The sequence below is a fragment of the Strigops habroptila genome, chromosome 11, assembly GCF_004027225.2.
Source record: "Strigops habroptila isolate Jane chromosome 11, bStrHab1.2.pri, whole genome shotgun sequence".
NCBI classification, from domain to species: domain Eukaryota; kingdom Metazoa; phylum Chordata; class Aves; order Psittaciformes; family Psittacidae; genus Strigops; species Strigops habroptila.
This window is the reverse complement of record NC_046360.1, coordinates 28,726,833-28,740,997: the sequence shown is the minus strand read 5'-3', so window position 1 is coordinate 28,740,997 and position 14,165 is coordinate 28,726,833. Positions and strand designations below refer to the sequence as shown.

The 14,165-nt window shown below is 37.7% G+C and overlaps 1 protein-coding gene across 1 annotated transcript in view; it reads left to right on the top strand.

The window, feature by feature from the left end:
* The window catches only part of LOC115614361 (contactin-6-like), a 96,548-nt gene that overhangs the window by 46,371 nt on the left and 36,012 nt on the right, over positions 1–14,165 (top strand). The window lies entirely within an intron of this gene.

Here is a 14,165-nt window from a genome sequence, read left to right as displayed (position 1 = left end):
GCGGGTAATTGTATGATACATATGTTTGTGTTCATCAGCAGTTAATTCACTGCAATGCTATCAGAGTTGACTGTTTACCGCACACAAAGCTGGAGTGAATCAGCTTCATGTAGGAGACATCAGTGGAGGCTTCAGGGAAGCGGAATATACCCCCAGGCTATGGCATAATTGCTTCACAGCTGTACAGGTTGTATAATAAGCCATAGCTACATCAGCCTCCATATTCTATCTCTTCTGCTTAGGGAGGATTTAGCCACTGGACCTGCATACTGGTATACTCCCCCAACAGCTGGCATGGGGGTGCATGGTCTTTGCAGGGCTTTACTGGCATTTTGTCTGTGATGGCCAATAGTTTATTTGAGAGTTAACACAAACCATCTACGTTATTACACGCTAATGTCAATTAAATGGTAAAGTATTAAAAACAAAAGTTACTTATTGATTTACGTTGTGAATAGTATACACAATATATAACTGTGATGATATTTCCATATTCAAATGTAGACACAAAAATGGGCAACAGTGTCTAAGAACTGTAATCTTTCTCAGTAACCCTTTCAGTTCACAAATGTAACAGCAACACTGTTTTATCACATTATCATTTTCAAAGACCAAAACCAGAATCAGTAATTCAAAAAGTCCTGGAAATTGAAGATCAGATTTTGTGCACGGGACCTCATGGAGGTTAGTTTGGGTCATATAAGACATAATACATTAAAACAACATTATCCAAAACTGTGACACGAAGAAATATTTCCTGTGTTACAGTAAGGTACAATGCAGCTAAAAGTAAATCAGAGAAGTATTTGTGAAAGAAAGTACAAATCTGAGAAGTATTTCACATAGGTGCTTGTAATGAAACAGCAACATTTGTGTAAACAATCCATGCCACAGGGCATAGAGAACTTTCCAATTATTTCCCCCACTTTCACCAATAGCAGTTTTATTTGTATCTGCTCAGCTGATGACGAAAAATCATTTTCTATTTAGTGTTCAGTCAAATCTTTATTTGCATTTTGATTGTACTGTCAATGAAAGTCAACAAAGACCTGCTCATCCTATCAGACACAGCCCATCCCTACAGTATGTAGAAAACATGCTCAGTATACAGTTTGCCACAGATGATGGTCTCTGGATTTTCTGACATTGAAAACAGGAGCGAGGAGAGCGCTGTTTAAAACTTAGAATTTAAATAGTTGAATTAAGCCTAGATCTTGAGATTCTGGTACGCTGATATCCCCCATCTGATTTGCTTGTAAAAAATACTTCCTTACTGCATACTGTATTTACATGTGCTTCTGTATTAATTTACTAACAATAATAAGCACATTGTAATTTTTGAACATCCCAGAAGGTCTTCTGGTGCTTACCAGGAGTAAACAAAAGGAGCAGGATTTACACTGAGGCAAAGGGAGAGATTGTTTAAACTCTGTGCAAAACATTACCAGTATGTCCACTCATGTAGACTTTGAGATTATTAAAGTAGATTATTAAGTAGTAAAGTAGATTATTAAAGTAGTAGATTATTAAGAAGAATTTGAGACTTTTTGATTATTAAATGACAAAATAGCACAGTTTTAAAGGAGAGAAAAATCATCTATACAGTATTTTTCCAGAGATCTTTGTGGCAGAAAGCAGAAAATGAAATAACAATTTGTGTTGCTGCAATAAAGTACACAGCTAATTAAAGTACTGAAATCACGTTTATCTTTGCTCCTAACAAAGAGAAGGAACCTGGTCTGCCTTTCTCTCTATATATGATTAAACCCTGACATGTCACATACAGATTAACTATTTTAATGAGCTTATTTCTGCTCCCTTTTTATTGCTCAGCAATTATAATCTCTATGGACTTCTTTACTAGCTTTAAAAAAAAAAAAAAAAGAAATTGGTGCAGTTATAAGTGCTGAAAAAAAGGAAATACAAATCCCTTACTGTTCTGACAGCAAAACTGTAACAGACATATTGATAAATAAGTCAGATCGCATAATTTCTTCAGAATAATTTAGACAAATTTAATTATTTGTTACAGAAATAGTGCAACTAGATCTATTCTACCCTGAGGGATAAGAATATTCTTTCTTTTTCACCTTCTTCCTTTCACTCATGGTAATAGTTTGTGGTAGTCATGCATACACTGTTACTGCTCTCCCTGATCATCTGAGCTCACGGTATGACAAGATAACACTCCTTCGTAGTAATGTTAGTTTGTAAGTATGTATAAAGAAGTGTGTTAACTAGGAAGAGCTAACTAATAGACTATATTAATGAAAGCACCAAGAAATATTTTTAATTTCCTCTGAGGAATTTTTTTAACAAGTATTTTTAGGTTTATGAAGCTGCAGTATTTGGGCCCCTGCTATTTGAAAAATATCTTAACATTTCCTGAGTCCAAAGTATAATATGAATCTATTGCCATGGTCCAGCACTGAAGGTCCTTAGTCCTTGATCCCCTTTTCAGGCCACAGACAGTTTCCTCCAGTCCTGCTTGTCTCTCTCATTTTCTCTGTAGCTCGAATACATCATTGCCCAGATCTTCAACAGATTGTATGCTCTGATTTATGTAGAATATTTTATTGCTACTGATGTGTACATTTAAGTCCGTAAAAATCCCAGATAAAACAGTTTTTATATTAGATGGCAAAACAAAGCCTAAATATACCTGTACCAGGTCTGCTTACTGATCCCAGTCTTCATGTCCCTTCTCCTTTGAGTATTCTACTTCAAAATTTCCAGAAATAGCTAAATTCCACCCTCATTCATATGCGTCATCCCCCTAGTTGCGGGATTTATCTTTGGTTCCTAGTACTTGCCACCTTATAGAGGGAATTCAAGGTTATCAGGGGCAGGAATCAAAAAGAAATTCCACAGTTGGCTAATCCTAGCTACTTTTACCTTCTCTCTCTTCGTGTGATCCCTTGGTCAGCTTCTTTGGATCATGTAGCAATACAGCTGCAGGTTTTATTTTGGGCAATAAACCCCCTTCTTTGGATCAAACTCTTGAGAAATGAGCTTTCGGGAGCAGTGGTGCTTGTCCAGTGGGCAACTGTTTGAAAAGATTGTTTGCCCTTTGCCAAAGTGTGACTTCTTCCTGGCATGTGCTGTGGATTTTAGTTCAATGTAGAAATGAAATGTGACAAGGAAGAACAAGCTTGATGTTCTGAACTCCAGCCCTGTAGTTTTTGACATAGATAAGAGCTATTTTCGTGTATGTCATATATTCTCAGGAAGGGCAACAGGGGTTTTCTTCATCTCCCTTCTCCCTTCTGTCATCCCATGAGTCCACTTAGGAAAAGGAAGAGTAGAAGGGAACAGTTCATATATTAAATAAAACAAATTTGCAAGTCTAGACACTGATCTCATCATAAAAATATGCCTTGTTAGTGCCTTCAGTGGATTCAGGATCAGATCCCTCAGGGGAAACTTATTTTATAAAAATTCTTTTTGATTTAAGCATTTAATAAATGGGAATTGCAGCCCGTTTTGCTTTACCAGAGAGAGGTGCTATTCCCTCACCATGAGTTGAGGATCTCCAAACATTGTAGTGGATGCACACAAACATATGTGATTCACTCCACTCAGAATTTAAATGAGGATAGCTGAGGGAAAACAGAGAAATGAGGTAGGCTGAAATAATGCATTACTCATAAGCAGCACTTTCCATGCATTAATAATCAGTAATAAGCAAATATTCATAATTTAAATTGTTTTCTGGGACTGGACAAGAAGCATGTTTAGGGGTCAGTAACATATGCTCAATACTTGTTGGCTCCTAGGCTTGCTTTCAGGATTCAGTTCAGTCCCATCTCTGTGAAGGATGATAATTGGTTCTCTGCCATAATTAAAGCTGCTCTATGTGGTAAAATCCCTCTCATGCTACACTTGGTTTTGGTGTTTTGCACTCAATTTCTTGCCATTATTCAAAAGAAACATGGGACAATAATTGAGCACCAAAATGAAAACCTGTCTTTCAACAGCCTTATGCAAAGAAAACTAAGCAGGTATTGGATCTGGAGACTTCTAACTCTATGGGTGGGGACAATTATCTGGGAACTGTTGAAGTCTTACAGCTGCCCCTTGGAACCTCAAAATCAAGGGGATTTCCTGCTCCCATGGGAAATGTAAGGACCCAAAAGGTTTTATTACCTGCAGAGTGAGGTCTGCCCACAGCTGTGTGCTGCATCTGGATTGCTCTATCAGTCTCCTAGGCAAGACCATTCTCCTACAGCCTTCAGAGCACTCATGGCCACCATCTGTTTCTGCTTATCTTCTGCTGCTCCACTGCTTCCAAAACCATGAACATTTTAACACATTTTAAACTTTTTTGTTATCTGAGAAAAGAATTCTCTCGTGATTGCTGTTGGAATTAGAGACATAGGGAGTTAAAAAAAATAAAGGGAATTAATGGGTAAACAGGAGGGGAGTCCTCAATCAACTGATCAAATACAACATACAATGCATATTGTACTGTGAAATAGCATTTCAGCTTGAAACAATTTGAGAAGAAATGTGTCAGGGCAGTTCAACAAACTTCAATGAAACATTTCAATTACCAGAATGTCAACACTGTTTGTTTACCTGGTACTGAAACCTTCCAGATTATCCATTATCTTAAAAAAAAAAAAAAAAAAAAAAAAAAAAAAAAAAAAAAAAAGAAAGTGTTTGGGGCAGGAATCAAGACAGAATGGATTGAAAATTCCAAAGTTTGCACTACTCTACTAACAAAGGAGGAGATTGATGTCACTTAACTTTAATTTAGCTGAAGTCAATATATGGTCTAAGGTAGTTACACATTTCTTGGCACTCAACTCCGTCTTACATGAGAGACCTAACTTTCAGATGAGCAAAGCTGGGGGAATGAAACCTATCCACAGTGTCTGGAAGAAAACCCCTACATATTGGGGGTCAGACCAGGTGACTAGCACAGGCAAAGCGCTTTGCTTGTCATGCTTTTTAGTGCCACAAACCACTCTGCTTTATGCACCCACTCTTTAGAGATAAAGGTGATGTAGACATTTGTATGCTGGTAGCAAGTTTCATATAGAACATATTTTCTCATGCTATTCCAGCTTTCTCAGCAATGTGGCTAGATGAATAGCAATGGGATATTAATATTACTATTATTTTATTTTTTAAGTCTCGTGTTTGAAGCCTGGATTAAGCATATCTCTATTTTTTTATCCTTCTTGCTTTTCTACCACAAGAAGCTTTGCATAGCTTTGATGTGCCTTAACCCTTCTATCTTATCAGTGTCTGTGTGCTTGTAAAGAAGTTCATTTCCTGTTTTAGTTTTTAAATAGAGCACTTGTAAAGTGGTATTGGCGATCATAGCAATTCCAGATATCTCAGATGCCATCACTGTAAGTCAACATGAATACAAATTAAGTTTATCTGTTGATGAAATTCTACTTTTGCTCAGGGAACCAATAGAGTTGATTCCACATCTGCTAAATCTGATTAATCACTTCAGTTCCATTCCTTGCTGACAGATTGATAGAAATCAAAGGCATGGATTCACCTGCCTGCTTCCAGTGCTTGGTCTGAACTTACATATTAAGAAGTAGTATGCAAGTCCTACAAAAGCTGAGATTGCTGTATAGAATTGCCTTGGTTTTTAATCTCTCAGGCCACACTGCCACTGCATATTTGGTACTAAGCAGACAAAGCCATCATTATACCCTTTGTGAGGGAATGCTGAGAGCTGCAAGGTATAGTCTATGTTCTAGCTAAAAATATCTTATGCTCTTATAGTTTTGATGTAAAGGTAGCAGACAAAAGGGTGTTGCAAAAGACTAATGGAGACAGCTATAATATATTTCTTGAATATTTGTTTGCTATCAGCAGTGGTATTTTTCCGATTTCAGTGTTGGCTGTAGGCATAAATGTGCAAGCATTTGTCCATGCATCCCTCTGAATAACGGCCTTGAATCTAGGAGGAGTATAAAACATAGCAGCACCCACTGAAGAATGAGTACACATGGGCAGAAATATTTGGTGATCCAACAAAACTAATGATACTAGCATTAGAGAAGTTTTGCAACCAAAGGGTTGCTCAGACTGACCTGAAGTACCTTCAGTCTTTCCTTCTTTGCGTTCTCAATGTTTCCAGTTATGTCTGTCTTCTCTCCCAAGCTGAGAGTGAAAACATTGGAATGGAAAGCATATGAGTGAAGGATGAGGATGGAGATATAACGAAAAGGAAGAATGAGGATGGATAAGGGAAAGAAAAAGACTATTTTATTTTTCTTCTTAATCTTATTTTGCTTTGTTTTTCCCCTTTCTTCTTTCTCTGTTATCTTTCTGTTTGAAGTCAATCCACTGCAGAGTAATGAGAAGGCAGAAGGGGACCCCCTTTGCTACCTGACTCAATGAAAAGCTGGCAGGCACCAGATAGAGAATATTAGTGCAGTGGAAGACGTAAGAAAAGGGCTTTTCATTTCTATTCTCTCTCCTTAGAGAGTTTCATAATGGAACAAGCCAATAAACCTATTTTCATTATGTATTACTGACTATTTAATGCAATAGTGTTTAGCACATCAGATAGTATGAGCATCAAGTAAGCAAATGAACCATATGTTCTCACGTATGAGAAAGAATGACAACCTGCGTGATGTGTATTTATTACAATTTCCCTTTTGTATGACACCTCTCTAACACAATTTTAAGTTGTTCCTACTCGGCTCCTGGGAGCCTTGTTAAGGTGAGCCTTTCTGAGGGGCTGTCCTACACACTGAGATGTCCCAAGCAATCTGTCACTCTTCCATGTCATATGGAGTTGCAATAAACTAAACCCCAGTTGTGCCCTTTCTCCCTTTCAGTTCATGTTCTATCTCTGCTTCATCCACATATTCTGATTGATGTTCAGGATTTGATCCAAAGCCAGCTAATCTCATTGGAGTATTTCCACTGACTTCAGCAGGCTGTGAATCAAGATCCGTAATTAGGAGTTTGTACAAAAAATAATGAGAGAATGCAACCTTCTGTGCTTCTTTTCTAGTCCAAGTTGTACTGCCATGTGCATCATTATGGTTGCACTACTCTGGTGTATATTGCCATAGCATACAAAAATACTATTATTGGATGAAAAACATGCTGCACAAGCACTAAATAAAAGATGGTTCCTGATTCCCAAACTTTTCAACCTAAGGGTAACATTAGAGGAACAGATAGATCAGGATCTGTTAGGGAGGTGATGCAAAAAGGCACAGTAAGATATTAATTAACATGACAGGCACATGGACTTTTGCCAATCATACCGTATACATGATGAACAGTCTTCTAGGGAGGAGTTTCTGGGATCATTTTGAGTATGAAGAGTTACGTGAGCAAAAGCATAGCAACACCATCTTGAAAATGTGTTTTATGTCTGGCCAACATGCAGGGTTTGTAGGAGGGTGCTATGATTCCTGGTTTAACCATGGAATTTTATTACAAAGAAATGTTGCTATTTCATTACTACTTTTTTATGAGAATTAAAAATATTTTCACATTTTCAGTGAAAAGAGGATCTGCTTAAGGGACATACACAAGTGGTAGAATATGACTCGCGCATTAAAAAGACGTAAAATTTCTATGCTCTGTGATATTTTGTGCAAGAACCTGGGTCTAAGATTTCAGTGACCCACTTACAATCCCTATCATTATCACTCAAATTAAGCATAAATTCAATAGCCCAATGAGGATTGCTCCAGGGTTTCCTACAAGCCTGCAGGTAGCCCAACCAGGGGCACAAGAAATTAGAAGTGATGAGAGCTAAAGACATGAGAGCAAGGATATGTGCAGCTGGAAGATGAGTCATCAGCATGGGAGTTGAAATCACTGAAGATGAACACTGTTCACCCAATATCTACAATGGATGTATGCGCACATGAACATGCCATGCAGGGTTTCTGAAAGGAAGCCAGTACCACATTGCATACCTGGTGTCAGTTGCTTGTTGTATATATAGAATACTTTAACAGCAGGTTTTATTGTACTTTTATTTTTGAAATATGTTCTGACGAGAAGATAGGGAACATTCCTGTAAGTGAGTTGAACTTCCACACAGAGGGTAATTCAGGGCTTTATGTACTGTTTAAATTCTACTTAAGTCCCATATTAAGGGCTTAGTTTTACATCTGGAGTGAATTTGGTTGTACGAATGGCTGTCTAAACTCCTAATAATGTCTGAATCATAAAAATAATCATTAATGGTGGGATTATATTGAATACTAGTAATGGGGGCATACCATCCCGTGCTGAAAGAACTTTTCTCTGATGTACCAGAGTTATAAAGATTTCATAAAACTAGCAGAATTTGTTGGCTAATAGAAAAATTGGCAACCATTTTCTTTGGTAATTCAGTTCATTTTCTACATGGATTATCACCACAGAATTTTGCAAAGTCTAGTTCCTGATCCTTTCCTTCTCATGTTCTACTTCATCACTATCTTTGTGTTATGAATGCTCAAACTAACCAATGTATGGCTACATAAATACGGTGTTTCATTACGTCCTGTCCACAAGGTCGACTAATAACCAAGAAGTCTTTCTTTTTGCCAGGACATGCAAAGGTTAGCTCTTATCTCAGTCCAGGGTTCTACTACATCTCTCCTCTCACGATATGCACTGTTTAGATGCAGATTTGAAATAGGGCAAGGACAGATGCAGGAAAGAGAAGAGCCATAAAGTGGCCATATCTTGTAAATGTGACACAAGACCAAGTTCTCTGTGTGGGAAAAGACCAGAAACATGAGTATTTGTTTAACACAGCAGACTGAGGATGACCAGGCTCACAAGCACCTTGAAGCTATCACAAAGATTTAGAAAGCTGAAAAGATTAAAACACAGCAAGAAACATGTTTTGGGGTTGCTTGTTTATTTTATTTCATGACTAAACTAGTTGGTTGGCACCTCTTTCTTTCCCATACACATAGAGGTGCTGTTGTCCAGTATTCCCCAGCTGCAAGTTTTGAGACATATTGCTACAATAGATTTAGACACATCTAGAGACATATCATTTTTGTAACTTTTTTCTTTGGTCATCACATGAGAACATCTGTCTCACATTTAATACTTGAGTATGTTAAAAACAGGGCAAAGCCAGTTTTGTTATTTTACGTTAAAGGGAGCACCATCTCCTGAAAAGAATGTATTTTGTCTGGAAGCTTTATGATGGAGTACAACTCAGTTCAGATGTCTGTTTATATTTACATAAATATTTGTGGTCCTAAATTACAGAGATTCTATGCAAAAAAAATGTTCATTTTTAGGAACAGATGGGAAATTTAGGAAATAGCAAGGAACAGCGTTATAGTGTCACCTTCTATCACTGCTAATAGTATTCTTTTCTAAAATATTTTAATAAGAGTATTCAGCTAGATTGTGTAATTTTGTTTTGATCTGAATAGTTAATGCATAGTTTAATGGCATTTATTTTATTTCCAGTTCATTGTCAGTCAAATCTGAAGCTCATTTATATCTACATGCAGATAAGGAAAGTCTTCTTTTAAGCACAGTTTATTAAATGGCAATACTATTAGCATACAAATTACACTCAGAATAGGATAAACAGGTACAAAGATCATTACCATATAACACAGACAGTTGAATCTCAGATGGGACTCAGTGGGACCTTTTCAAAAATACCAGAGCTGTCATCAGTAGGTACAATTCATTCACTCAGTCAGACTTTACTCACATTTACATCTGCATAAATCACTAGTAATTCTGACTCACTTGAGAGCTGTGCTCATGTTTCTGCTCCTCACTTACTTTACCTTGTACTTTTTAATTCATCCTCTCTCATGCTTCTCAATCTTTGTAAAATTAGAAAAGTCAGTTATAGTGTCAATGTCTGCTAGCATATCTGAATATATATCTTTTCATAGCCTATGAAAGCAAGAGTGTTTTTGCTCTTGAGCAGTAAAGTGAGACTGAGAAGACACCGTTTCAAATAGGATTTCTCAGATAATAAAAATTACTTTGCCTCTGATTTCATCAGATCCAGTATACTCCCTTTTTATCTGCACAGTGCTATGATGATGACTTCAATAACATTGTGAGGTGTCAGACACTTGATGTTAGAGGCAGACAGAAGAGTGAATCTTTACATTAAGTATCAGGGTTACTTTATTTTGAAAGGAATTACTTTACACCCTTGAAGAGATAGCTACCCTACTGGCAGTGCTGAAACCTGCAGATGTAAGCTTGGTTTGCCCCCAGTTTTACACCAGTACAGGTCAAACAATTTTGATGGGGATTTCAAAGACGTTTGCTGTATTGAGTTAATGTAATACACATCTATGAATTAAAATCACACCTCTAAAACAGATTGGCTGAACAGTATAGCAATGCACAAAATTTACTTCTGCTATACCTTAAAATCTAATGAGTTGACACCTCTTTCTTTTCTCAGATTTTATTTTTCTATCAGCTTTGTTAAATACATATTATTCTTTCATGCTCTTAAGATCAAAGCAAATAGCCATCAACACTCTTTTGTTCACATGAGACAACACTTTTGGAGATGGTTTGTTTGGCCTGGTTAATTAAAAGCTGTACCTATCAACCCTGCTTGATTTCTCAAGTTCTTTACTTAAAAAGTATGTGTGACAATTTTAATGAGCTCTCACTTCTTCCCAGTCTGTCTTCTACAGAAACATTGCAAACTATTCTTTTTGAACGTTATGCAGAGTTTTGACTCTAGCAGACCTGGGATAGGTTGCTTGTTTTCCCTTTCTGTAATAATGGAGTTACTCAGAGAGGACAAGGATGTGGATCAATCCAATGGAATGAGTAGATTAAAAACTAAAGGAGGTCATTTAAATAAACTAGAGAAAAACTTCTCACAAACTGTTGTGAGACTAAAGGTTGGGAGAGACTCAAAGGTCTTTGGAGTAATTCCTGAAGACAGATTTCGTGTAATATAGATAGGCATAATCTCTAGATCCAAATCCTGGGTCACTCGGTGCTGGGAAAGGACCATGGTTCCTGCTGCTTCATCCTTACCCTGCCCTAACCTTCTGCCAGGGGCTTCCTGCAGGTGCAAAATTGACTAGACACATTTGTGAACTGGGCTTTAAGAGGTTTCCTTATGCTCCTGTGGTCCACATGAATGAACTGCACCCAACATATCCATCTTTCTGCAGGGTAAATTCCCAGGATCGCTAGATATTGAATGATATTTTTGGGTATTTCTAATTAGCTCTTGTGTGTAGTACCTTTGTATGGATTTATGTAACTGGATTTTCATCTCTTCTTTTTGTCATAGCAACTTTGCCTAATTGAGCTGTTTACCCAGAGGTAGCACCTGGGTAGTTTAGGCAGGAACGTGGGTGTTGGCATTAGTCTGATAAGAATTCAAGCATTTTGCCAGTCGGAGATGCTAGTTTAGAGTTAGGCTTATGCTTAAGCAATCCCTTGCTGCAACAGGGCTTTACGAACAGCTGTGTCCCAAGTAGCATATTTCATCCTTCCTTCTTCTCTTTCTTTCTCAGGGATGCATTTATCAGATCTGCCTCAGATCTTTTGTTTTTTGTCCCTCAACAGACACTTACTTACTTACTGAGAGAAGTCCAGTTTTCCTGGCAGACAAAATATTCTACCTGCATTATATTGGACAAGATAAACTTTCCTGTTTTGTCTCAGTATTTGGAATTACTGTGTCTTCTGATGCAAATGCTACGTATTATTATCTGTAGCCTTCATGCAGTCTAAAATGTTGTGAAAAGTAGCAGTTTTCAGAAAGAATTTCAGCAGGTGAGATGAGTTTCACAGCTTCTTTTTAATACGCTTGTTAGAACTTGATCCAAAGCCCATTAAAGGAAATGTTTCCATTGCCTTCAGAATCACAGTTCCATTATTTGAAAGACAAACAGACAAGGATAAAGTGCAGCCCCTCTGAACCCAGTCATGATATAAAGTCATGAGTCTGGGGAAGTTTATGGCAACTTTGTTGTTCATGGCAGCTGGCTGGATATATCACATCGAGGTTTTCTTCTTGCGTTTGAAAGGCATCATCTTGATTTTCTGCTGTGCTCTGCTTTCTCATCCCTCTCCTAACGCAGACCTCAGTACAGCTGGAAATTGCTCACTTTTTTTTTTTCCCTTTAATTCCCTTTCCTGTTAACTAATTACTCTAGAGTCCTTTGTGCTTTTACATAAATTCAACCTGAGTATCTTATTTACTGCTAGCTCCCTAATTGTCTTTAAGTAGCGTGACCTCTGTTTCAAACAACTCTGAAGCTTTTACTAACTCATGGTATCTCTTTGCTAAGCTACATTTTGATCCACTGAAAGAGCCATTCCTGCCCAGCCATTGAAATATTGTTTCAGAACAGCATTTCTTCAGATCAAACATCACCTCGTCAGCTCTTGAGTGGGTACGAACCCCTCCTAGTGGATAGACGAGGAACCTGGGAATTATTCAGGTTTCAATTCCTAATGAAGTATAGAGGAAAAAAATCTGAGCAAGACATGACTAAACTTCAGTGAAAGAGCCCTAGCCAGAAATCCACAGGGGGCTAAGCTCAGAGCATGTGCATTCCATGATTCTCCCCTGTAATAATCTGATTTTCATAGACTATTTTTTTTCCTGTGTATTTACCTACACTAGAAGATTTTGGGGACTGGGACTGTCTTTTTCTTGCCTCATGCCCACTTCTGGATTCCAATTTGTACGTAGATCTTTTAGGTGCAACTGCAGTAAAAATAACAGGGCATCAATATTTGATGTTGAGAAAGACACTACAGCAACTTGTTATAACGTATTACTCAGGTATCTGATTTATGAACATTTGCCGACTCACACTTGAATGTCTTTTGATACTCTTTGATGAAGCCACTATATGTTAGCTAACCAGTCAATTGAATCAACTATTTTATCACCAGCAGTTTCTAATGAGGTTTTTTTCTTGTGGCTGGTGCAAATGGATGTGAACAAATGCATCATTAGTGCAAAGAAAATTGCAGAGGCACAGGTGGAATACTTGCAAATGTTAAATACTTAAACATGCCTTTGGAACACTGTCATCAGATGTGTCCCCATGCTGAGAGGGAGAGGCACCCATAGTCTCTTGTTTTAATGCACAGCATCATGGATACAGCAGGGTCTCACTTCTGTCATGATTATTCATCCTTCCTTATCTGAAAAATGTCATTTAGTTGATACATCATTATAGTGAAGAGCATACTTTGTTGCTTCATATTTTGCTCCTTTCTAGTTTAATATGGATATATGATGGATTATTAAACCTGAACGTCTTTTCTCATCATATAACAAATTGCATGCAAACAACTGCTGCAGTACCTGGTGATTATTGCCAAGGAAACAAAGATTTTTCATTCAAGCCTAAATCCCCTCCCCTCTCAGCTCTATGTCCCAGTAGCAGAGTGCCCAGCACCACAAGGACATCTCAGCTTTTCTCATTCCTAAATCCACCCCTGCCCTGCTCAGGGGCAGATCTTTTGTCAGGGTAAGGTCAGACGAGCGTGGGAGACATGAAACTGGGGGGATGTACGTGAGAAGACCCCCAGAAATCCAAGTCTAGCACTTCTCTACATCAGTTGAGAGGCTGGGAGCATGTAACAGGAAGCAGAACAAGATCTAATGTGTGTTATGCATATAGCTACAAGCATACAAATACCAGAGTGGAATGCAGCAAGACACTATGATTTTTTTTTTTTTGGTGTTTAATGGCTATGATATTACTGCCAGCTTCAACTTCTGCTCTTGTTATTGTTCATTTCCTTTAATAATTCATTACATCATCCAATCTTATGTTGTTAGTAATAAATATTGAATACCCAAGCTGTGATGCATGAATTAGATATTTTCTTTTTATAAAAGGATTCTTGTATTAGGTTTAAATGTCAATTAAAAGAGGAATATAAAAAAATAATGCAGTGCTTATGTGAGCACCGGAATGAATGAAGCCTGATTTCCTGAGAATTTGTGACTTACAGCTGTATTTTGTCAGATGTAAGAAAGTGTGACATCTGAGTGCAGCTCTTCCCTGTTTGGGTGCAGATTCTCTGATGCCTACTAAGGAGTGTGCTCATGCAGTGGCCTTACTGGCAAGAGGGGCTGTACATATAGACCCTGACCCCATTTTCATGAAGTTTCCAAGAACTTCATGTTTTTCAGCCCACTGTCCTACTAAACTCAGAAAAATTTGGTCAAAAAC